The sequence below is a fragment of the Saimiri boliviensis genome, chromosome 8, assembly GCF_048565385.1.
Source record: "Saimiri boliviensis isolate mSaiBol1 chromosome 8, mSaiBol1.pri, whole genome shotgun sequence".
NCBI classification, from domain to species: domain Eukaryota; kingdom Metazoa; phylum Chordata; class Mammalia; order Primates; family Cebidae; genus Saimiri; species Saimiri boliviensis.
The window spans coordinates 62,119,664-62,140,860 of record NC_133456.1 but is presented as its reverse complement, the minus strand read 5'-3'; the positions used below and the strand labels follow the sequence as shown (position 1 = coordinate 62,140,860).

Genomic DNA, 21,197 nt, shown 5'->3' with positions numbered 1-21,197 from the left:
TGGATGGATGGATGGAAAGATGGAAAGATGGAAAGATGGAAGGAAGGAAGAGATAGAATAAAGGATGAACAGATGGAAGGAAGATTTTTTTTAATGGTTTGAATGACTCTAAGGTCATTCGCAGCTCTGACAAGCCATTATGCTATTAAGTCAGCGTTATTATTTCCACTTTTTCCCATGAAGGATGAAGCTGGAAGTTCCAGAGCCTTCTCTTCAGATAATGGAACATGCAAGAGGGAAAACAAATCAAAAGTGTAGGGTGGGTTGGTGGATGTCTTTGACATGTGAGGTCTTGTTCCTAACAGCTTTTCCTCTCAGTCACATTATCTCTGTATTTATGTGGGGCCCCATACTCTATTCTGGGGGGGGCTGTAGCCCACATAGGTTCTGCATAGTCAGATAGTGGCTAAAGCAAATTCTTTGGTTGCAGAAGAGCCTCGGTCCTTCTGTCTGATTGGCTGGCAACATGACCATGAGTGTGCCCTAGCAGATGGCCATGAGGAGGACAACTGGGCACAAACTGGGCAGCCATGTGGCTCCCTGGCACTGGGATGGATGGCATCACTGCCAAGACCTGGAGCCTCTTGATCTCACTTAGCCGCTGTCTTCATGCTCCCTCTTCTCCCTCTCTCCCTCAGGGGTGGAGTCTTAATGTATCTGAGAGCAGAGAAAAAATGTGTTCTGCAGCTTTATGCACAATGATTTCTGCTTTCACTTTAAGCAAGTGGATTTTTTAAAAAACTCAATAGTCAGGAATTTGCATCCCTCTTCCTGCTTTGTTTCCTTCTTTCCCCTAAAGCAATGGGTGACTCTGTCTGTCTGGGAGAGGGAGAAAGATCCCCAGTCTAAAGACTGCTTCTCAAATTTTAATGCTCACATCAATTCCCTACTAGTAATACAGTTAAACATGGCTCGGTGAGGGAATGAGCTCTGAGGTATGTTATCAGGTGATATCGTCATTGTGCAAATATCACAGAGCAGAGTCCAAACTCTTAAACAAACCTAGATGGCAAAACTTACATACCTAGGCTGTATGGTATGGCCTATTGCTCCTGGGCTACACCCTCTATAGCATGTGACTGTATTGAATATTGTAGGATATTGTAACATAATCATAAGTGTTTGTGCATCTAAACATAGAAAAGGAACAGTAAATATACAATTTAAAATATTTTAAGGCTGGGTGCAGTGGCTGATGCCTGTAATCCCAGCATTTTGGGAGGCCAAGCGAGGCGGGTAGATCACAAGGTCAAGAGATCGAGACCCTGGCCAACATGGTGAAAACCCATCTCTACTAAAAATACAAAATTAGCTGGGCATAGTGGCATATGTCTGTAGTCCCAGCTACTCGGGAGGCTGAGGCAGGGGAATCGCTTGACCTGGGAGGCAGAGGTTGCAGTGAGCCGAGATCGCACCTCTACACTCCAGCCTGGTGACAGCAGGACTCTATCTAAAAAAATTTTAAAAATTAAAAAAAATTTAAAAACTAAGGCACAAACACACATTAGCCTAGGCCTATATACACAGGGTCAGGAGTGTTCCCATCACTGTCTTCCATTTCCACATCTTGTCCCACTGGAAGGTCTTCAGGAGCAATAATACACACAGAGCTGTCATCTCCTATAATGACAATGCCTTCTTCTGAAATACCTCCTGAAGGGCCTGCCAGAGGCTGTTTTACAGTTATTTTTTTAATAAGTAGAAGTATAATCCAAATAATGATAAGAAGTATAGTATAGTAAATTCATGAGTCAGTAATATAGTTGTCTGTTACCAAGTATTCTATACCTAGCATAGTCGTATACACTATCCTTTTATATGACTGGCAGTGTGGGCTTCACCTATTAGTCCTTTTTCACACTGCTGATACAGACATACCAGAGACTGGGCAATTTACAAAAGAAAGAGGTTTATGGACTTACAGTTCCACACATCTAGGGAGGCTTCACAATCATGGTGGAAGGCAAGGAGGAGCAAGTCATGCCTTACAAGGATGGCAGCAGGCAGAAAGACAGCATGTATAGGGAGACTCCTGATTTTCAAAACCATCAGATCTCACAAGACTTACTATCATGAGAACAGCATGGGAAAGACCTGCCCCCATGATTTAATTACCTCCCACCGGGTCCCTCCCACAGCATGTGGGAATTCAAAATGAGATTTGAGTGAGGGTTTGTAAACAAACCATATCAGTTTGTTTACACCAGCATCACCAAAAGTAACAAGTAATGCTACGATGTTAAGGTGCCTACGTCACTAGATGGTAGAAGTTTTCAGCTCCCTTATAATCTGATGAGCTCACCGTCATAGATCTGGCCTGTTATTGACCAAAACATCATTATTCAGTGCATGACTGTCCTCAACTGCAGTTTCTGACTCAAGAGGTGTGGAGCAAGGTCTAAGATTCCACATTTCTAACAAATGCCCAGGCGATGCCAATGCTGATGGCCCAGGAAGCTCTCAAGCCAACTTTGTTTTTTTTTTTGAGATGGAGTCTCACTCTGTCACCCAGACTGGAGTGTGCTGGGTGGCATGATTTCACCTCACTGCAGCCTCTGCTTCCTGGGTTCAAGAATTCTCCTGCCTCAGCCTCCCAAGTAGATGGGATTACAGACGTGCGCCACCATGCTGGCTAATTTTTGGTATTTTTAGTAAAGATGGGGTTTCACCATTGTGGCCAGGCTGGTCTCACATTCTGGACTTCAAGTGATCTGTCTGCCTCAGCCTCCCAAAGTGCCAGGATTACAGGCATGAACCACCGTGCCCATCCTCACGATCTCACTTTGAATAGCAAGGGTTTGTGAAAAAGAAAGAGAGAGTGAGTCCGAAAAGGGGAGAGCAAAGAAGAATAGGCACATCATCAAATATTTCAAAACGTTCTTGTACTACACACAGGCTTGAGTTCTAGGAACAAGTCCGAGAGAAAAAGGGAAAAGGGTGGGTGGATATCAGGGAGATGTGCAGCCAACTGGTCTACTCCTCTGCTTCTGCTCCAAATTGAGGCTGAAAACCAGAGGGTGGTTGGTTGGTTTTCGGCAGTTCATCTTCACAGCCTGGGGAGGTCATAGTCTAAGAAGGGAGGGAAAGTGAGGCAGCTGTGGAACATTTTCTCAGCCCCCTCAGATTACCCTTGAGAGACAGGATGGGAGCTGCCTGTGGTCCCCACCCTGGGCTCTCCTTTAGACTGAAAACAACTGCTGGCCGCCTCCTGGTCCATCTGCCCCCGGTCTGGAAGTCACTTTCTTCCCTGGCTACTCTCATGCACACAGCATTCCCAGTGCTCTGGGCTAATTGGACCTGGGGTAGGGAGACAGCTTCAGGCTTGGAGAGGCATTTTTCTCTTCCTTCTTGGCAAGGATTCAGGACCAAGGATCATTGAGGACCACAGAAGAGAGAGGCGAGAGGACCCTTGAGCAGCCAACATTCACAAATTCAAAGGTCTAGTGGGCTTGGGCTTTGGGACCACCAGAGGGATGATGGCATCTTTCACGGGGTTCTGTTATCCCTTATTTTACAAAGCAGAGAGGCAATGACAGCCCCAAATGGATTGGATGCTCAAGAGCCCTCCTGGGCCACTTTTCCTTCGTCCATCGGGATCTTCAGTTCAAAGGCCCACAGGTGTCTTTGCCCAATTCCTTTTAACCCAAACTCTAGCCAGTCCTCTAAATCCTTCCAAAGAAAAATGGAGGAGGACTTAGGAGAAGACTGTACCCACTCAGCTAGTGAATGATGTCTTGGCTTGCCTGCCTAGGCAACAATCTAGGGTCAAGGACTGCCAGCCCAGATGCCTCCAAGGGGTAGGCGGGAAATGCAATGAGCCAGGAAGGCTGGATATGAGGAAAACAGGAATGGTGACATCAAAGGGGCAGCTTCAGCTGATTGTTGTCCTGTGTCCTGTTAGTTTATGAACACGGCCTTCCCAGATCCTAGGTTTGGGGGGACATTGTAAGAAATTGATTTCTTAAAATAATAATAAGATTTATAAAGCATGTACTATGTGCTAGACACTAAAGCACTTTACATGTTTTACCTTATTTGCTTCTCAACATGACCTCGTGACGAAGTGAAATGATTTTCTCCGTTTCACAGATGAGGAAACCAAGGCACAGGGAGATGAAATAAGTTGCCCAAGGTCTTTCGGCTGGCAAAGCGGCAGAGCTGGGATTTCAGTCTAGGCAGTGTGGCTCCAATTCCACGTTCCTAACTACCATGCTCTGTCTACTGCTGGCCAGAAAAGACCCTCCCACATGATCTGGTCTTCAAAGCAGCAGAGGGATGTGGAAGCTTTCTTGTGCTTTGACTCTCTTTGACTTTCCTTCTGCTACCAGACAGAAAAAACTCTGCTTTTAAAGGTTTCACCTGATTGGGTCAGGCCCACCTGAATAATGTTTGTAATTTAAGGTTGACTGACTTACCACTTTAATTCCATCTGCAGAGACCCTTCCCAGCAGTGTACAGAGTGATGTCTCATTAAATAGTCAGGAGATGGGAATTTGTGTGTGTGTAGTGGGGTGGGGGTGGTTGTCCATGTTTAGAATTCTGCATACCACAGCACTTTTAAAATATCTTGTTTATGATAAACATATCTGCAAGACAGAGGTTTCTAACCTTTGGGCCAGTTCTTTTGTTTATTTGATAAATCTTTATGTAGTACCCACTGGGTGACAGCATTATGCCAGGCACTGAGAATACAGCATTTTACATGGCAAACAAGTCCCCCACCCCCAATCTTCCAGATAGCATATGGCTAATGGAGTCATTCTCCCTGGCCCCATTCCTGATACTCTGGTTGCATTTTTATTTGTCTTCAGTTACATGCCTCACAAACCTTGTTTGTTTTTTCCTCCACCCTGAATATTCATAAACACGAATTTCTCTGATTTCCTACTCAGTCTCCCATGTGAGCCACATTTAAACAGGGACCACATCTAACATCTCTGTTCTGATGTCTTGGCCAAAGCAAATAGAATTACGAATGAACAGGAGGCTGCTAAATTCCCAGTCCCAGGAGACAGCTGCTATCGACAGGGCAACCTGAAGTCCCCGACGCAGGACGCCAGATGTGGACTGGCACTGGGAGGGCAGGAAGAGATTCAGTGATTTCCCGAAGGCCAATTTTTGTGAATCCTGTGGTTTGAGATTTCAGGCATCCTCTTCTCACTCATGGTAGCCTCCTAAAAGGAGGGCATTTCCACCTCCATTTGGGGCTTAAAATTCCCGAGAGCTTGAGATGTTACCTGCTGCTAAAATATGATTATGAACAGCCAAATGGCCTGATCCAACATGCACAGCCTTATGGTCTAATATTCTCGTTAATTCAATTTCATTAGTATTTCCTGAGCCCCGTGCATTTGATGCTTTAGGAATTTAAGTGGTTTCCTCACCTCTTCCCAGCCCTCTTCTCAGCACACACTTCACCTACACAGAGCATCCTATATGGCCCAGAAATGGATCTGTGTATTTTAAAAATATATCTATTTGCCAATGCCCAGCAAAGTGTGACATCTGGGAGAAATAGAATAATGTAGATGTGGTTTAAGCAGTGACTCCCTTGGTTGTAATTAATCTCTCCCTTCTCCATGCCCCTCTTAATGCTGACTCCCAAATGCAAGGATTAGCATGGAGATCAAACCTGACCCTGAGGTGTAGTTGTATTTGACTGAGGACTATCTCCCTTCTCTGGATACCTGGGAAAATGTTGCCAGCCTTCTGTAGGGTCCTCTCCTGCAACTCCAGCAGATCCAGAGATCACGGGCAGGCGACCAGGGTTTTATCTGCACAAATGTTTAATGAACCAACCTACTGGCAGAATCAATAAAGAATGTGGAGTGGGACCCACAGGACTAAAACTATTTTTTTAAAAAGGAGTTGCGGGTTTAAAGCCTGCCTCTCCACCCCAAAGATGGAGCTCCAGAAATTAATAGTAAGATTTACTTATTGGGAACTCACTCTGTGCATGCACTGTGCTTAGTGTGGGCTTAGATCATCTCACTTAATTCTCATAATAACCCTAAGAGATGGATTGTATTACCAACACCTTAAAGATGAAGAAACCAGGGTACCTAGGACTTGTGCGTCTGTCCGGGGTAATGCGGGCAGCAAGGTGGGAGAGAACCCAGATGCACCATGGGGAGTCAGAGGGCTTCGGTTCATACCAGCTGGCAGAGATCACGCGGGGAGAACAGGATGAAGCGACGTCCAGCACCTTTCCCAGCCCAGCCTGCCCGTATAACAAGAGAGGGAGGAAGATCTTTGAGACTGAAAAAAAACAAGCATTTTTTATTATTTTTTTAATTTCAATATTAGCATTGAGGGGCTGGCTGGGAACAGAGAAATGAGTTCTGGGCCTCTCCCGAGAGAGAGTGCTCATGCTTTTACTTAGCTGTAATTTTCTCTGCTGATGAAAAATTTGCCATGGTTAGAGAAGCACCGAATAAACAGAACTGTGACTGATGTTTTCCCATTTCCTTAGCTGATTCCACATAGTTTTTAGAGTTCCATCAATATTTCAACAGTTGTAACCTGGTTCCCCCTCTGGGAAGCTGTGGGGGAGTCACGGTCCCCTGACATACCCACCTGCCCCACACAGCAGAGGCTGGGCTTGTGTCTAGGGCTCTGAGAGTTGAGAAACTGTTGGGAAGAGAGGCAGGCAGTACTGGGGCCCTGTCATAGGCCCTCAGCTCTCAGCTCCACTTGAGAAAGCAGCTACTGCACACTGCTGGGTCTCTCTGCTTCTGGGCATTTTCCCTGGCCTCAGAGCCCCCAGACAATATGGATGGGTGACCCAACACCCAGCCCATGCCCTGAGGTAGGAGGACTTGGGGGCACCTTCCACACTGTGCCCCAGAGCTCTCCAGAAAGAATGAGCTCGACCGCCGTTGAGAACTTGCCTGGCAGAGCCCCTCCTGGCCTGTTTTCCTTCCACATCTCACGTCCTCACTCCCTCATTTGTCCTTCTTCCCGAATAAACCACTTGTACTCATATCTTCACCTCAGGGTCTGACTGTGGGGAAAATGCAACGTAGTTGCAGGCAGAGGGGGCTGCCAGGAAATTCAGATTAACAGCGAGGATCGGGCTGGGCGTGGTGCCTCATGCCTGTAATCCCAGCACTTTAGGTCAAGGAGGGTGGATCACTTGAGTTCAGGAGTTCGAGACCAGTCTGGCCAACATAGTATGAAACCCCCATCTCTACTAAAAATACAAAAATTAGCCAGGTGTGGTGGTGCATGCCTGTAATCCCAGCTACTTGAGAGGCTGAGGCAGGAGAATCACTTGAACCCAGGAGGTGGAGGTTGCAGTGAGCCAAGATTGCACCACTGCACTCTAGCCTAGGCAACAGAGCAAGACTGGATTTCAAAAAAAAAAAAAAGATCCAGAAAGGATCAGAAACCCGGCAAAGGGTTGCGTCAATAATACCGGAAAAAGAAGATTCAGAAAGACTCACCCAGAAACACCAACCTAGAGGAGCCCTGATTCAGAGGGACAGGTGTTTGCTAAAACTACTGTCTCTGCTCTTGCATCATCATAAGCTTGAGGGCATCTCCCAGAGGCATGAATGGGCAACACTTCCAGGAAGCAGGGGCTGGCTGCGGTTGAGGTATCCTGCCTTCCTGGGGTCATTGCTGGGTGTGTCTGTGTGTGTGTGTGTGTGTGTGTGTGTGTGTGTGTGTGTGTGTATGTAGTGGTGGAGAATGACCTAGAACACAAGAAGAACTCAAAGGTTAAGGCTAAGCCTCTCCCAGAGTGCACATGTGAAGAAATGAAGAAAGGCAGGCGGTTAGCCCATCCTGGCAGCAGAAGCAGACATGGGCTTTGAGAAGAGTTGCTGGCAGGATTATCCCACCCGACTGCACTTGGCACGGCAGACACAAGGCCCCCGTCTTACTGTTCCTTTCCTTCTGAGCCAGAATCAATGCCATGAGCTGGGGATTTTTTTCCCCTTCATTCCACAGGTTTAGCACCCCCATTTCTCCAACTCAGTTTGCTATCAACCTTCTTTTTCTGCTTTTCTAGTTAAAGATTCATCTGGGGAAGGCCCTTGGCACCCAAACCTTCAAGCACAATTATTGGTAGAGGCTCACTAAGTGGCAGACCATGTGCTGAGTGCTTTAAATGCATGATCACATTAAATTCTATTTGTTCATTCATTCATTCATTAAATCACTCACTCACTTAAGAGACAGAGTTTCTCTCTGTTACCCAGGCTACAGTGCAGTGCCACAATCATGTCTCACTGTAGCCTCGACCTCCTGGACTCGAGCTACTCCTTAGGCTCTGGAGTAGCTGGGACTACAGGCATGTGCCACCACCCCCAGCTAATTACATATTTATTACTATTGTTATTATTTTTGTAAAGATGTGGTTTTGCTAAGGTGCCCAGGCTGGTTTCAAGCTTCTGGCCTCAAGCAATCCTCTCACCTTGGGCTCCCAATACCCTGGAATTACAGGCATAAGCCACCACACCACACCTGACCTAAATTCTCTTTAAAATCCTACTTTGCTCCACTTCACGGATGAGAAAACTGAGGCACAGAAAGGTTGAATAATAGGCCCAAAGTTACACAGCCAGTGTAGCCCACCTGGAACTGGACTTCCAGATTAATTGCCTCTGAACCTTGGGCTCTTAACCACACTGTAAATTTGCTTCCTGGGTGGTGTGTGTGTGTTTTTTGTTTGTTTGTTTGCTTGTTGGTTGGTTGGTTGTGGGTATTACTATCTGAGGTAGGTAATGATCCTAATTAGACCTTGGATTTTTATACCACTTTACAGTTTACAAAGCCCTTACATCTATATTATATAATATAACCCTCACCATAACTCTTTGAGCCCTATGGGGCAAGAATTATTAAGACATAGTGCTTAGCACGGTACGCAAATGGTAGCCACAAGTAACAGTAGCGTCTCTTACCTTTCACAAATGAGGAAACTGAGTCTCTGTCTCAGTGACTTGCCAGAGACCCCTAGCAAGTGACGAGCTGTGTCTTGTCAACATGTTCCCTCTCCTGCTTTGGCCATCACATCCTCTCTAGGTTGTTCATGCTCTCTTGGGCAATGCTGGATGGCACAATAGCTAGGACTGCCTTCACTCTGATACTCAGAATCTCTACTGTGACTTCGGGGTAGAGGGAATCTGCGTCTCACCTTTGTACCTGGCATTTGTGTTAAGAGACTTGCTGAAGGCTTCTCTCATACCTTGGCTCGACCACCTTTCTCATCCGCCTATACTTGACTAGGGACATACCATCATTTTTCTGATTAAAAATCTACTAACATTTCTTAGAATCAATGTTCTAAGAGACACCGTTTAAAAAAACACACCTTGTAGAGTTCCACGCGGCGCCAGCCCTTCCGCCAGGCCGCTGTTGGAGAGCAGCAGCCATGGCTCTTTGGTACCCACGTCTGTGGGCCTCAGCGAGCGCTACAAGGTGACCAAGAACCCGGGCAAGCCCAGGCACAGCCGCCGCCGCGGGCATCTGACCAAACACACCAAGTTCGTGCGCACATGATCCGGGAGGTGTGTGGCTTTGCCCCTTACGAGCGGCGAGCCATGGGGTTACTGAAGGTCTGTAAGGACAAATGGACCCTCAAGTTCATCAAGAAAAGAGTGGGGACGCACATGCGCGCCAAGAGGAAGCGGGAGGAGCTGAGCAATGTCCTGGCCGCTGGGAGGAAAGCCACTGCCAAGAAAGACTGAGGCCCTCCCCTGCCCTCTCCCTGAAAAATAAACAGCTTGATAGAAAAAAAGAAAACACCTAGTATAATCCTACTTTTAAATATATATATTTGACATATATAATATATATTTAAATATAAATAATTTATATTATTATATATAATAGTAATTATACATTTAAATGTCTCTGCATGTGCCTAGCCAATGGGAGGCGAGCAGGTGGCCTGTCCTCAGGACCTTCCCCTCTAGCTCGAACACATTCTTTTCCCCCAACTCCCTGCATGTAGCTCACCTTGGGGCTCCTTCTCTTTCTACACCCAGTGGCAAGGACAGAACGTTCCACCAGCATGTTCCTGCATCCGTTCTCCTCGTCAGAGCCTGCTGGCTGATTTTCTCTGGAATGCACAGAGTTTTCAAAAACAGTATTTATTCCCTACTTTAAGCCCAGCACGGAAATCAGAAACCGGATGTCAAAAAATACAAAGAGCTCCGGTTGCAATGCTACTGGAATGCAAAACCAGGAAACTTCCTTTCTTCTCTGGAGAGGTCATAATGGGATGGCTGGAAGTTAACTTGGACTTTTCTGGGGCCTGGGAAAGAGGAGAGAGAAGCACACATAAGGCCCATTGGGATCACTCTGCTTGGAAAGCTGCTACTTCGCTGAATGATGACATGTGGACTTGGGCCATTCCTGTGATATTGGGCCACAAATTCTGGGAGGCCATAGACATGAGGAGGAGGAAGAGAGGAAGTTTGGTGATTTTATGGTCCATATTTCCCATGTTTAAAATGAATAGATCCAACCATGGGACAGTGGTTCTCACCTATGGGTGATTTTGCCCTCAACCCGTGATGTTTTTAGTTGTCGTAACAAGGGGGTAAGGAGAAGGCTACTGGCATCTAACGGGTACAGGCTAGGATGCTGCTCCACATCCTACCATGCCTGGGATGCATTGCCCAGCCAAATGCCAATCATGCCAAGGTTGAGATCACCTACTCTAAGACATCTTGAACTTTCCTCCTGAATTCACCCTGTCAGCAGAGAGCAGTGGAAAGAGAAAACATACACCTTCAGTGTTTTGAGGTTATACAGATGATATTACTTCAGAGTGTTTTATCTGAAAATTTCAAGGTATTACATTATACCCCAATCCACATTTCATTCATTTGTTCATTCACTCAACTCAATTTGTAGTTACTGAGCATCTTTTATGTGCCATGCCTGTACTGGGCTTTTCTTTGGCTTTGTTATAATACTTGTCCTTTATTATTCAGGTGTTGGCGGAAACGTCACATCCTCAGAGAACCTTCCCTGGGACAGTCCCATCCGCGGCAGCCACTACCTATTTGTCACTGTAAGTCTCTTGAGCAGTTTCATCTTGGTGCTTACACAATTCAAGATCATTTTGGTTCACTATCTGTCTCCTTGATGGTCTGCAGTTTCTATGAGGGTAGAGCCCAGGCTTGTCTATTTGTAGACAGTCCCCAGCTCTGGGCTAAAAGCTTTAAATGCGTGATCTTTCTGTGATCCCCATTTTACAGGTAAGAAAACTGAAGCAGAGTTCACTCATAATTTGCCAAATGAATGAGTAACTATCTGCCCCTATCCCTTGCCTCAGAATATGTGCCGTGTTCGTGCTGTACCTTACCTGCAGCTTGTATACTAGCCAGTTTTATATTCCTGAGGGTCATGACCTCATTTGAGAGGTGTAGGGAAATAAGCACTCTATTGGGACCAAATACAGGCCTGTAGCTTCCTCCCAAGACAGACTGATCTTGGGTAAGTCAAATCCTCATTCTGAGCCTCAGTGCACTTGTGTTCCAAACATACACATATTTTCTAAAAAGTAGAATTGTACTAGGTCTGTTGTTTAACCTATGTCCCTTAGAACATTGATACTAAGCAATGTTACTAGATTTTCAAGCAGAAAAATGGTGGCACGTCCCTGGTCAAGTACTTGTGGGAAATGTTTTAAATGATGATAGATTTTCTTTAACACGGGACTTGTCAGAGCCTTCATATGCTACCACACCACGTGAATGCCCGGGAGGAAATATGTCCTTTTCATTATTTTCCAAACATATCTGCTTAAGGAAATTAATTTCTGTGAAGCACATTGAAGGATTTGAGTTGCTCACATACCTTGGGCAATGCTGCATGGCACAATAGCCACCTTCACTCTGATACTCAGAATCTCTACTGTGACTTCAGGGTGGTGGGCATCTGCTGTTCTCAGCTCTGCAGCTGGCATTTGTGTCCAGATACTCTTGCTGAAGTCTCCTCTTCTGCCTTGGCTCATCAGCATGTCTCATCCCCCTATCCCTGGGAGAGAGACATGGGCCTAGCCAATGGGAGAAGAGCAAGTGGCCTGCCCCTGGGAACCTCCCCTCTAGGTTGCCCACACTCTCCTCTCCCAACCGTCAGTAAGATGCTAAGATCCAGTGAGGCATTCCAAAGCCTTGGGAACAATGGGCCACCAGATGGAAAGAATCTAGACCTCTGAAAGCTGCCCCACCCCCTGATTGGACCGAGAAAGGAACGAGAAGTAAGCCTGCTCTTGCATGAAGCTGCTGAGATCTGGGTCTCATTCGTGATGGCAGTGAGCCCAGGCTGAATTCTGGGGCTTATTCAGAGAAAACTGAGTCCTACTCAGCCCCCTACCACAAGCCTGTTAAACAACGGGAGGATGAATAGGGGACCCTCTTTTGTTTTCCACACCTCGTGTCTCAGATCACAAGGCCACTGCTCACATGATCAGGTGCCTTGTGTTTCCCAGTGTCAGTAACTAGAGGCAATGAAAGCCACCTGAAGAGGACATAACACTGTCTCCAGGGCAGCAGAGCCTTTAATAATGATGACTGATGCTCAGAGAGCCACTCTCCTACCTTTCTTTAAAAAGAGAAGGCATATCAAAAGAGAAGAAAAAAAAAAACCCCAGTAATCTGTGCCCTCTTGTCAAGCACAGCCCAAGCTTCCGATGGACATTGTCAGTTTCCCTGGGATGGAGTCTCTCTTGATACCTGTCAAGAGACTGGTGCATCCCACCTGCCAGTAGTTAAGATGCTGACAGCTCTTGCTTGCCAGGTGTGGGAGCAGTGAACTGTGAAGGCCCAGGTCTCTGCCGGCCACCTTGTACTGGGTTGCTGCGCACCTCGTGCTGCTGGGTATTGCAGAGACCGTGAAGCATCCCTGCTCGGGGCCACCAACCTCTGTGCCCAGCCACAGGAAGAGGCAAGTCCTTGCTGCCTCTCCTAGCAGCCTTCATGTCTGGGATTTGGCACTGGGGACCCTTCGGGAGGAGGAGGCAGACCAGGACAGGGTGAGTTCAGCTCCATCTGTCTCTGGCTTCTGTTTGGCATCTTGGCTGTGCTGTAGGAGCCCTCTGCGGTTCTCTGCCTCTCTCAGCAGCTGCTCGACAGGAGACAGGAAAATTGCTCTCCCTGTGGTGGACTGGTCTAGGGAGGAGGCGTCCCCAGGAATCCATGGGAGGGAAGGAGTCCAGGGTGGCCAAGACCGAAAGGCAAAAATGCACCTAAGCCCAGCCAAACCTGGCAGGCATTTGAATCTCCAAATGGAGTCTTGTCTGTCTTTCTTTTCCACTCAGCATGGCTGCTCCAGGCTGAGATATTAGCCCAGATAAACTCAACAGGAAAATCATAATCCAGCAAGTCATGGCCATTCTTGTCAATTCTCTTAAAGGTTAATCTGCTTTTCTCCATATTAATGAAGGGCCTCGGAAATGCAGCCGGGCCTCTCCCGTGTTTTGGTAGATTTGGGCTAATGGGCTATTTTATTTCCATGGTAACAGCTTCCAGTGTTACAGGAAGATAATTTTCCAGACAAAAGATTTGTGGGCCTTATTATTCTGCAGGGATCTGACTGTGAAGGCTGGGAAAGTGGGTTCAAGGGCTACCCAGGATTGCAAGTTCGACTCATTCTAGGGCACCTGTTTGCCTCTGGCTTCTGGGTCTGGAAGCTTGTTAGGTGTCATGTATTGTAGGAAATTGGCAGGAACTGAATAGGAAACTGGCAGGGACTGAATAAAGACATTCTTTGAACGACAATGTCCTAAATTCATTCTCATATCAGGCAATAAGGTTGGAATGAGAAGTATTATAGTAATCGCTGGCACAACAGGGGCCTGTGCCCTGTGGGGTCAGCCAGGAGCTGTCCTTATAGTGAGGGGCACCCCAAGAGGTGCCTCTAAGCAGAGCCATCGCCCTCCATACCTCCCAGTCTTGGGGCAGACTGGCAGCATTCTCCCCTCCAGGCATTCAGCACCCAGTTCAGCAACCGCCAGGTACCAGGCTAGTTAGAGGAAGACAAAAGATGAACAAAATCGGCATGGCTCCCGCTGTGAAGGAGCTTCGAGTTTACTGGTGTGTTAGGGGATGGGTAGGTTAAAATAAAATAGGGTCAAGAAAACAGGCAATGGCCATACTTTGTGATATATGTTACCACTGGAACATCTCAGGTGCCAGGGGCACAGGGAGGTCAGGAAAGACACAGAGGGAAAGAGCTCTTTGAGGAAGACTTTGAGAACAGTGTAGAAGCAAAAGTTTTGCAAGCATTGACTAAATGACTCATATGAACCGAGCACTATTCTTGGTCCTGGCACTCCAAACATAGATAAAGCCAGACAGAGTCCCTATTTACACCCTGGAAGGGTAAAGAGACAATAATCAATACTGAAATTTAAGGTTGCAGTTGAGAGTAGTACCCCAAGGGGAAGTTATTAATGCAAACAGATGCAATGAGATGGAAATTGACCAAGACAGGACTCTCCCATATGATTGGGCAGGCTCTACATTGCATAACTCTAGGGGGAGCCAGTCACATCATAGACATTATAAATTTGAATATTTATTATGACAGTTTTCTGGAATGTGGCATCCAAAATGTCTTAAGGAAGAGACGCCATTTCTTAAGTTGCACAAAATTAATTATATGGCCCAGTAGAGCTCCTGCCAGGGAGAAAATGAAAGTCTTCCCCAAGTAAGGGACAAGCTCTAGGATCGGAAGAGTGGGTAGGAGCTCAGAGGGTAAAGAGACAGAAGAAAGGATGTCCTGGATGCATGAAACAGCAGATGCTTATTGAGGTCATTGTATCGCAGAGACTGAAAAGCAGCCAGGGAGGCTGCAGCAAGTATAGAATGGGGAGGGAGCACAGTGCACGATGAGGCTGGAGAAGGTGGCAGGAGCTAGCTTGCACAGGGCTAAGTCAGCATTTCACCTCCCTACTTAGAGTTTCCAGTGGCACCGGACACCTGGGGCCCCTGGGCCTCTGGACAGGAATAAGTGGATAAATTAGATGCAGCCGTGAGAAAGAAGTTTTGGTTAGTTATGGAAACAAGGCAAAATTGGTGGCCCAAAATCAGACTAATGATTATGAGAGTCTGGTCTGTGACTCACCCACATCAGAAGCCCCTAGGATGCATGTTGCAAATGCAGCCTCCTGAGTCCCCTACAAGACCTACCACAGCTGACTCCCTGGGCAAGGACAGGAATCTGCATTTTACCATATGTGCCATGTAAGGTTGTTGCAACCCAAGTTTCAGAATGGCTGGGTTATGCTATGTCCATTCAAGTACATTCTGATCCTTATTCTGCCCTTGCTAGCTATGAGACTAGGCAAGTTCAAGGCTTTCCTTGGATTTGTTTTTTTATTGGTCTCATGAGTTCCATAATATCTGCCCCCAAACCTTTTTTTTTTTTTTTTTTTTTTTTTTAAATAGGGTCTCTCGCTGTTGCCCAGGCTGCAGTGCAGTGGTATGATCTCGGCTCACTGCAGCCTCAACTTCCGGGGCTCAAGTTATCCTCCCACTTCAGCCTTCCGAGTAGCTGGGACTACAGGCATATGCTACCATGCCCAGTTAATTCTTTTTTTGTTTGTAGAGATGGGCTTTTGCCACATCACCCAGACTGTGCCCTTTCTTATGAGAGGTTGATTTGTGCTGTTTGTTTTTTGTTTGTTTTGAAAAAGAGTCTCACTCTGACATCCAGGCTGGAGTGCAGTGGTGCAATTTCGGCTCACTCCAACCTCTGCCTCCTGGGTTCACGTGATTCTCTTGCCTCAGCCTCCTGAGTAGCTGGGATTACAGGCATGTGCCAGGACACAAGGCTAATTTTTTTTTGTAATTTTAGTAGAGATGAGGTTTCTCATGTTGGCCTGGCTCAAACTCCTGACCTCAAGTGATCCACCCGCCTCGGCCTCCCAAAGTGCTGGGATTACAGGCATGAGCCACTGCGTCTGGCCCAGTGATTTGTTCATTCTTGTCCAATGTTCCTTGAGGAATGACTCTGTCAAGGAGGCAAAGAAGTTTCATCTCATATGTCACATCCACTTCCTTAGGAGTGGCTGCTAAAACTGTATACAGCAGTCCCCCTGCTTATCCTCTGTTTCACTTACCTGCAGTCAGCTAGTCTGGAAATATTCAATGGAAAATTCCAGAATTAAATAATTCATAAGTTTTCAATTGCATGCCATTCTGAGTAATGTGATGAAATCTCATGCTGCCCCTCCCCCACCCTGTCCCACCTGGGACCTGAATCCTCCCTTTGCCCAGCGTATCCACACTGTATATACTACTGGCCCATTAGTCATTTAGGAGTATCTCAGTTATCAGGTCAACTGTCATGCATAACAGTGCTTGTGTTCAAGGACCCCTTACTTTACTCAGTAATGGCCCTGAAGCGCAGGAGTAGAGATGCCGGTGATTCAGATTGTCAAAGAGAAGCCATAAAGTGTTTCCTTTAAGTGAAATGGTGCAAGTTCTCAATTTGTGGAAAGAAAAAAAGAATCCTCTTCTGAGGTTGCTAAGATCTGTGGTAAGAATGAATTTTCTATCCATGAAATTGTGAAGAAGGGAAAGGAAATTATTGCAAAGTATATACACAGTTCCATACATCCACTGGGGGTCCAGGCACCCACTGGGAGTCTGGGAACATATTTCTAGTGCGTATGGGGGACTACTGCATTGACTGACTACAGATGTCTGTCACGAGTATTGAATAGGAGGCGGTGAAACATCAAGTCTCCAGCTAGATACGTCTTAGATGAGAAGTCAGCCCTCAGAGCAGCCTTCTAGACCACTTGAATGGCACCTCCTTCCCTATCTCCATGTCACTTCCATCACAGCCTTTATTACAATCTGTAGCCCTCTTGTTTATTTATTTGCTCACTTGTTTCTTTCTCTGGTCTTTTTCACCTTGCTAACCATAAGCTCCGTGAAGGGAGGGCTGTGTCTCTTTGATTCACCACTGTTTCCCTCACTCTACACACAAAGTAGGTGTTCATTAAGCACGTATTGAATGCATGAATAAAGGCATCAGGGCCTTGCCAACCCTGAACTCAATGCATGGCACCATGCAAAGCACAGAAGATACAGGCCACTTGGCAAAGACCAACATCCAATTAGGGAGATAAGACCTACCCAGAAGGAGGAATCAAACTCAAGCCAAATGAAAGAAGCAAAAACACATAAAGAGAAAAGGAAGGGAGGGTGAGGAGGGGAGGGGAGGGGAGGGGAGGAAAGAGGAGGGGAATGGGGAGGGGAATCAATTCCTTCAACCAGAATTTTGTAAAGTTATAATGAAGTGATCGATGTCAGCTTGCTCTGATTGGTTGAAATGTTACCATTCAACCAACTGTGTTACCAATTAACACCAAGTTGCCATCTTCTGTTAGTACTGGGGGAAATTGGGGAAACATGGGTCTCCCTGTATTGCTTCTTACAATTTGAGGTGAAACTAAGTATCCCAAAATTTCAAAGTTTAAAAAAAAAAAAATTCCACAACTTTCAATGTAGTTGAAAGTTGGAAGCTGAACCAAAGTGCACTTGAGCCCCTTGTCTCACCCCTTCCCCCGCCACAATGTGACCAAATTGTTTACAGTCCGTTCTCCCAGAGCTTCCTGCCATCTCTTGTAAACCGCATAATCTGTTACAGACTGTAGCTCCAGCAAAGATTTCTGGAAGACATCACTGTAATTTTGAGTGTCCAATGCGGGCGTGAAGCCAGTTTTCTAGCTTCCAGCCTGTCCAAATCTGAGGATATTACAGTTTTCAAATGGCAGCCTGTGGACTCACATTTCAAGGAGACTGTTTCTCTTGCATCCTGGACTTCCACCAAGGAAGAGTTCACATCCTTGATTCTAATCACTTGGTCCTCCCCAGGCTTCCTTGCTGGAACATAAGCGCCACAAAGACAGCAATACTGGTGGGTTCCCTGCTGTTGCACTTGGTCCACAATGCCTATCACATCGTTGTCCCCCATAGTGGCCATTCGCAGTTCTTACCTGTTCAACATCCATTTGTTGTTCTGCTGATAATAGCAACTTGTTTTTTCTTTGGGGAGCCACCCTTCTTGCATTGCAGACGGTCTAGGGGGCAGGGGGAGTTACTATAATTCCTTTTTAGTTAAAGCTAACTTGAGTCGGGTTTCTATCCCTTACCATCAACAATTGACCAGGTACTTAGTACATAAAGAAAGAGTGAATGAACAAATTCAATTCTGTAAGTATTTATCATCTCCTGTATGACAGGCACTGTTTTAAGTCCCAAAGAAAGAGGCAGAGGATCGGCAGGAATGACTGCCTCCCTTGAGAGCCAAGCCTGTGGCCTGACAACCTAGAATTTGGGTCAATCCATCCAATTATGGTGGCTGCTTAGAAATATCCCTTTTCCTCCCAACCTTTTCCTTTCCTTTTCCCATAAACATAATTATGGCTCCTGCCAGTACTAAGGCATGGCCCATGGACCCACTAACATCCATGCTCACGTTAGGTCCTCAGGCCCAGTGGCTTGGTTCTATCTGGTTTTCAGATGCAAACTTCATCACAGCAGGGATTTGGGCTAGACATTAGATGAATCCTGTGGTACCAGATGGTGTTTCTGAAGAAGGTTGTCCTATTTTTGCAGTTTAAGGATTTGATAATAAATCTGCCTGGCAGGCCTCAGATGTGATTTGGCCTCGAAATCGTCTCTGCTAATCCTTGATGCTGTGTGTATCTATCAACGTCCAACCAGGAAAAACAGAACCTGCTCTAAGTATCTGAACAAAGGGAATTTAATGCAAGGAGCTGATTGCACAGATGAAGGAAGGGACTGGGAGGCAAACAACAGGGAACTGAGGTAACCCAGGGATTTGCCATAGTAGGAAGACAGGACCACTACCAGGCTAGAGAGGCAGAAAGAAAAAAAAAGAGAGAGAGAGAGGTGTTGTTACTTGTATTCAGGAGCTAGAGTCATCCAGTGGAGGCTGAAGCCAAGGTAGGTCTGTGTGGTAGAAGCTGGTGCCAAGGAAGATATACCATGGCTGCAAGAAAAGCTGCCAGAGACAGAGAAGTGTGGAGGAGAAAAGTTCTTCTTTTTCCCTTCCTCCTACCTCTCAATCTCACAGCAGAGATTGCCCTTGGCCGCATCCGACTGAGCACCTCCCATTGGCCAAACCCAACCCAGCACTTCTCATTGGCTACTCCCAACCCAGTACCTCCCACTGGTCACACCCAACCCAGCACTTCCCATCGGCCACTCCCAACCCAGCACCTCCCATTGGTTACACTCAACCCAGCACTTCCCATTGGCCATTCCCAACCCAGCACCTCCCATTGGTCACACCCAATCCAGCACTTCCCATTGGCCACTCCCAACCCAGCACCTCCCACTGGTCACACCCAACCCAGCACTTCCCATTGGCCACTCCCAACCCAGCACCTCCCATTGGTTACACTCAACCCAGCACTTCCCATTGCCCATTCCCAACCCAGCACCTCCCATTGGTCACACCCAACCCAGCACTTCCCGTTAGCCACACCCAACCCAGTACTTCCCATTGGTCACACCCAACTTAGCACCTCCCAACGGACACATACAACTCAGCATCTCCTATTGGTCACCCAACCAGGAGCCACAAACCAGGGATCCTCAGAAGCAAAGCCTGCAGGAGTCAGCCTACTGGGATACAGAGCAGAGCAGGGGTGCCTGGGCATGGATCAGAGGTGGGAATGGATCAAAGATACCAGGACTGTACACTGCCGTTCCCTAGAAGCTGCCATCTCTGGGTTCCCACATGCAGCACATTGCATCTCATCTGAGAGGAAATGGCTCTTTGAGATCCAAAGATGCTATCACTGAGCCTCAGTCAGAAATTAGGATCAAGTTCCAAGACATTAATACTCTGCTGGTGGTGGAAGTGTAAAATGGCGCAACCACTTTCGAAAACTATTTAGCAGTTTCTGATCAGTTAAACATACATCCATCCTAAGACCCAGCAATTCCACTCTTAGATGTTTTCTCAAGAGCAATAAAAACATTGCACAAAAAGAATTACATAAGAATGTGTACAGCATTTTTTTATATAACAGCCAAAATTGGGAACAATTTAGATGTCCATCCTCTGAGGAGTGGATAAACAAAATTATGGCAGACTCATAAAATGGAATACTACTCAGCAATTAAAAGGAGCATGCTACTTCTACACACAGCAATGTGAGTGAATCTCAAAAAGATTATAAGAAGCCAGACGTAAGAGTACATACTATCTCATTCCATTTAAGTAGAATCCGAGAAGACATAAAAATCTAATCTACAGTGAGAAAAATCATAGTGGTTCTTAGCATGGTGGTTGGAGATTGACTAAGAAAGGAAATCAGGGAACTTTCAGCTGTGAAGCAAATGTTGCGTATCTTATTTTTGCTGGTGGTTTCCCAGGTGTATTCAGTTATCAATACTCATTCAACTAAAAACCCAAGCTTTGTGCATGTTAGTGTGTGTTCTTTATTTGTTGTAGGGGACTGGAATATGCCACCCAAATATATGCCTCTTTGGCATAAGGATTATTTTGAAAATGAAGTAGATGTTATCTTTTTGTAAGGGAAATTTGCATCTATAAAGGAAATTTCCATTTGTGATGTCTCTCACTCTGTACCAGAAAAAGGATGACTAAATCTCAAGAAACTTTTTTTTTTTCTTGAGACAGCATTTCACTCTGTCGCCCAGGCTGGAGTGCTGTACATTCACAGCTCAATGCAGCCTCAGCCTCCTGAGCTCAAGAGATCCTCCCACCTCAACCTCCTGGGTAGCTAGAACTTCAGGTGCATACCACAGTATTTGAGTAATTTTCTTCATTTTTTGTAGAGATGGGTGTCTCAGTGGGTTGCCCAGCCTGGTTGGTCTCAAACTCCTGGGTTCAAGTGATCCATCTGCCTCAGCCTTCCAAAGTGCTGTACAGGCATGAGCCACTGCACCTGGCCAAGAAGCTCTTGTCAGTGGAGAAGAACCAACTTAAATTCTGCAAAACAAAACTTCTTTTTTACCATGCATTTCCTGGTCACCTTCCCCATAACTTGCCTCCCCAACACCCTTTTTTCCTTGTTCTAGTTAAAGATGCTATGTAAGGCAGTGTTCTAGGCCACTTCTTTGAGAGTTACTTGTTTTTTTTCCAGGGTATTTCCCGTGTGTTCATGTTTTAACATTTGTAAATGTTAAAACACTCTGTGGTTTTACCCTTGTTAATCTGTCTTT

The 21,197-nt window shown here is 46.2% G+C and overlaps 1 pseudogene; it reads left to right on the top strand.

The window, feature by feature from the left end:
• Window positions 1–6,089: 6,089 nt before the first annotated feature.
• LOC101050166 (large ribosomal subunit protein eL36 pseudogene) lies at window positions 6,090–9,695 on the top strand (annotated as a pseudogene).
• The last annotated feature ends 11,502 nt before the right edge of the window (window positions 9,696–21,197 follow it).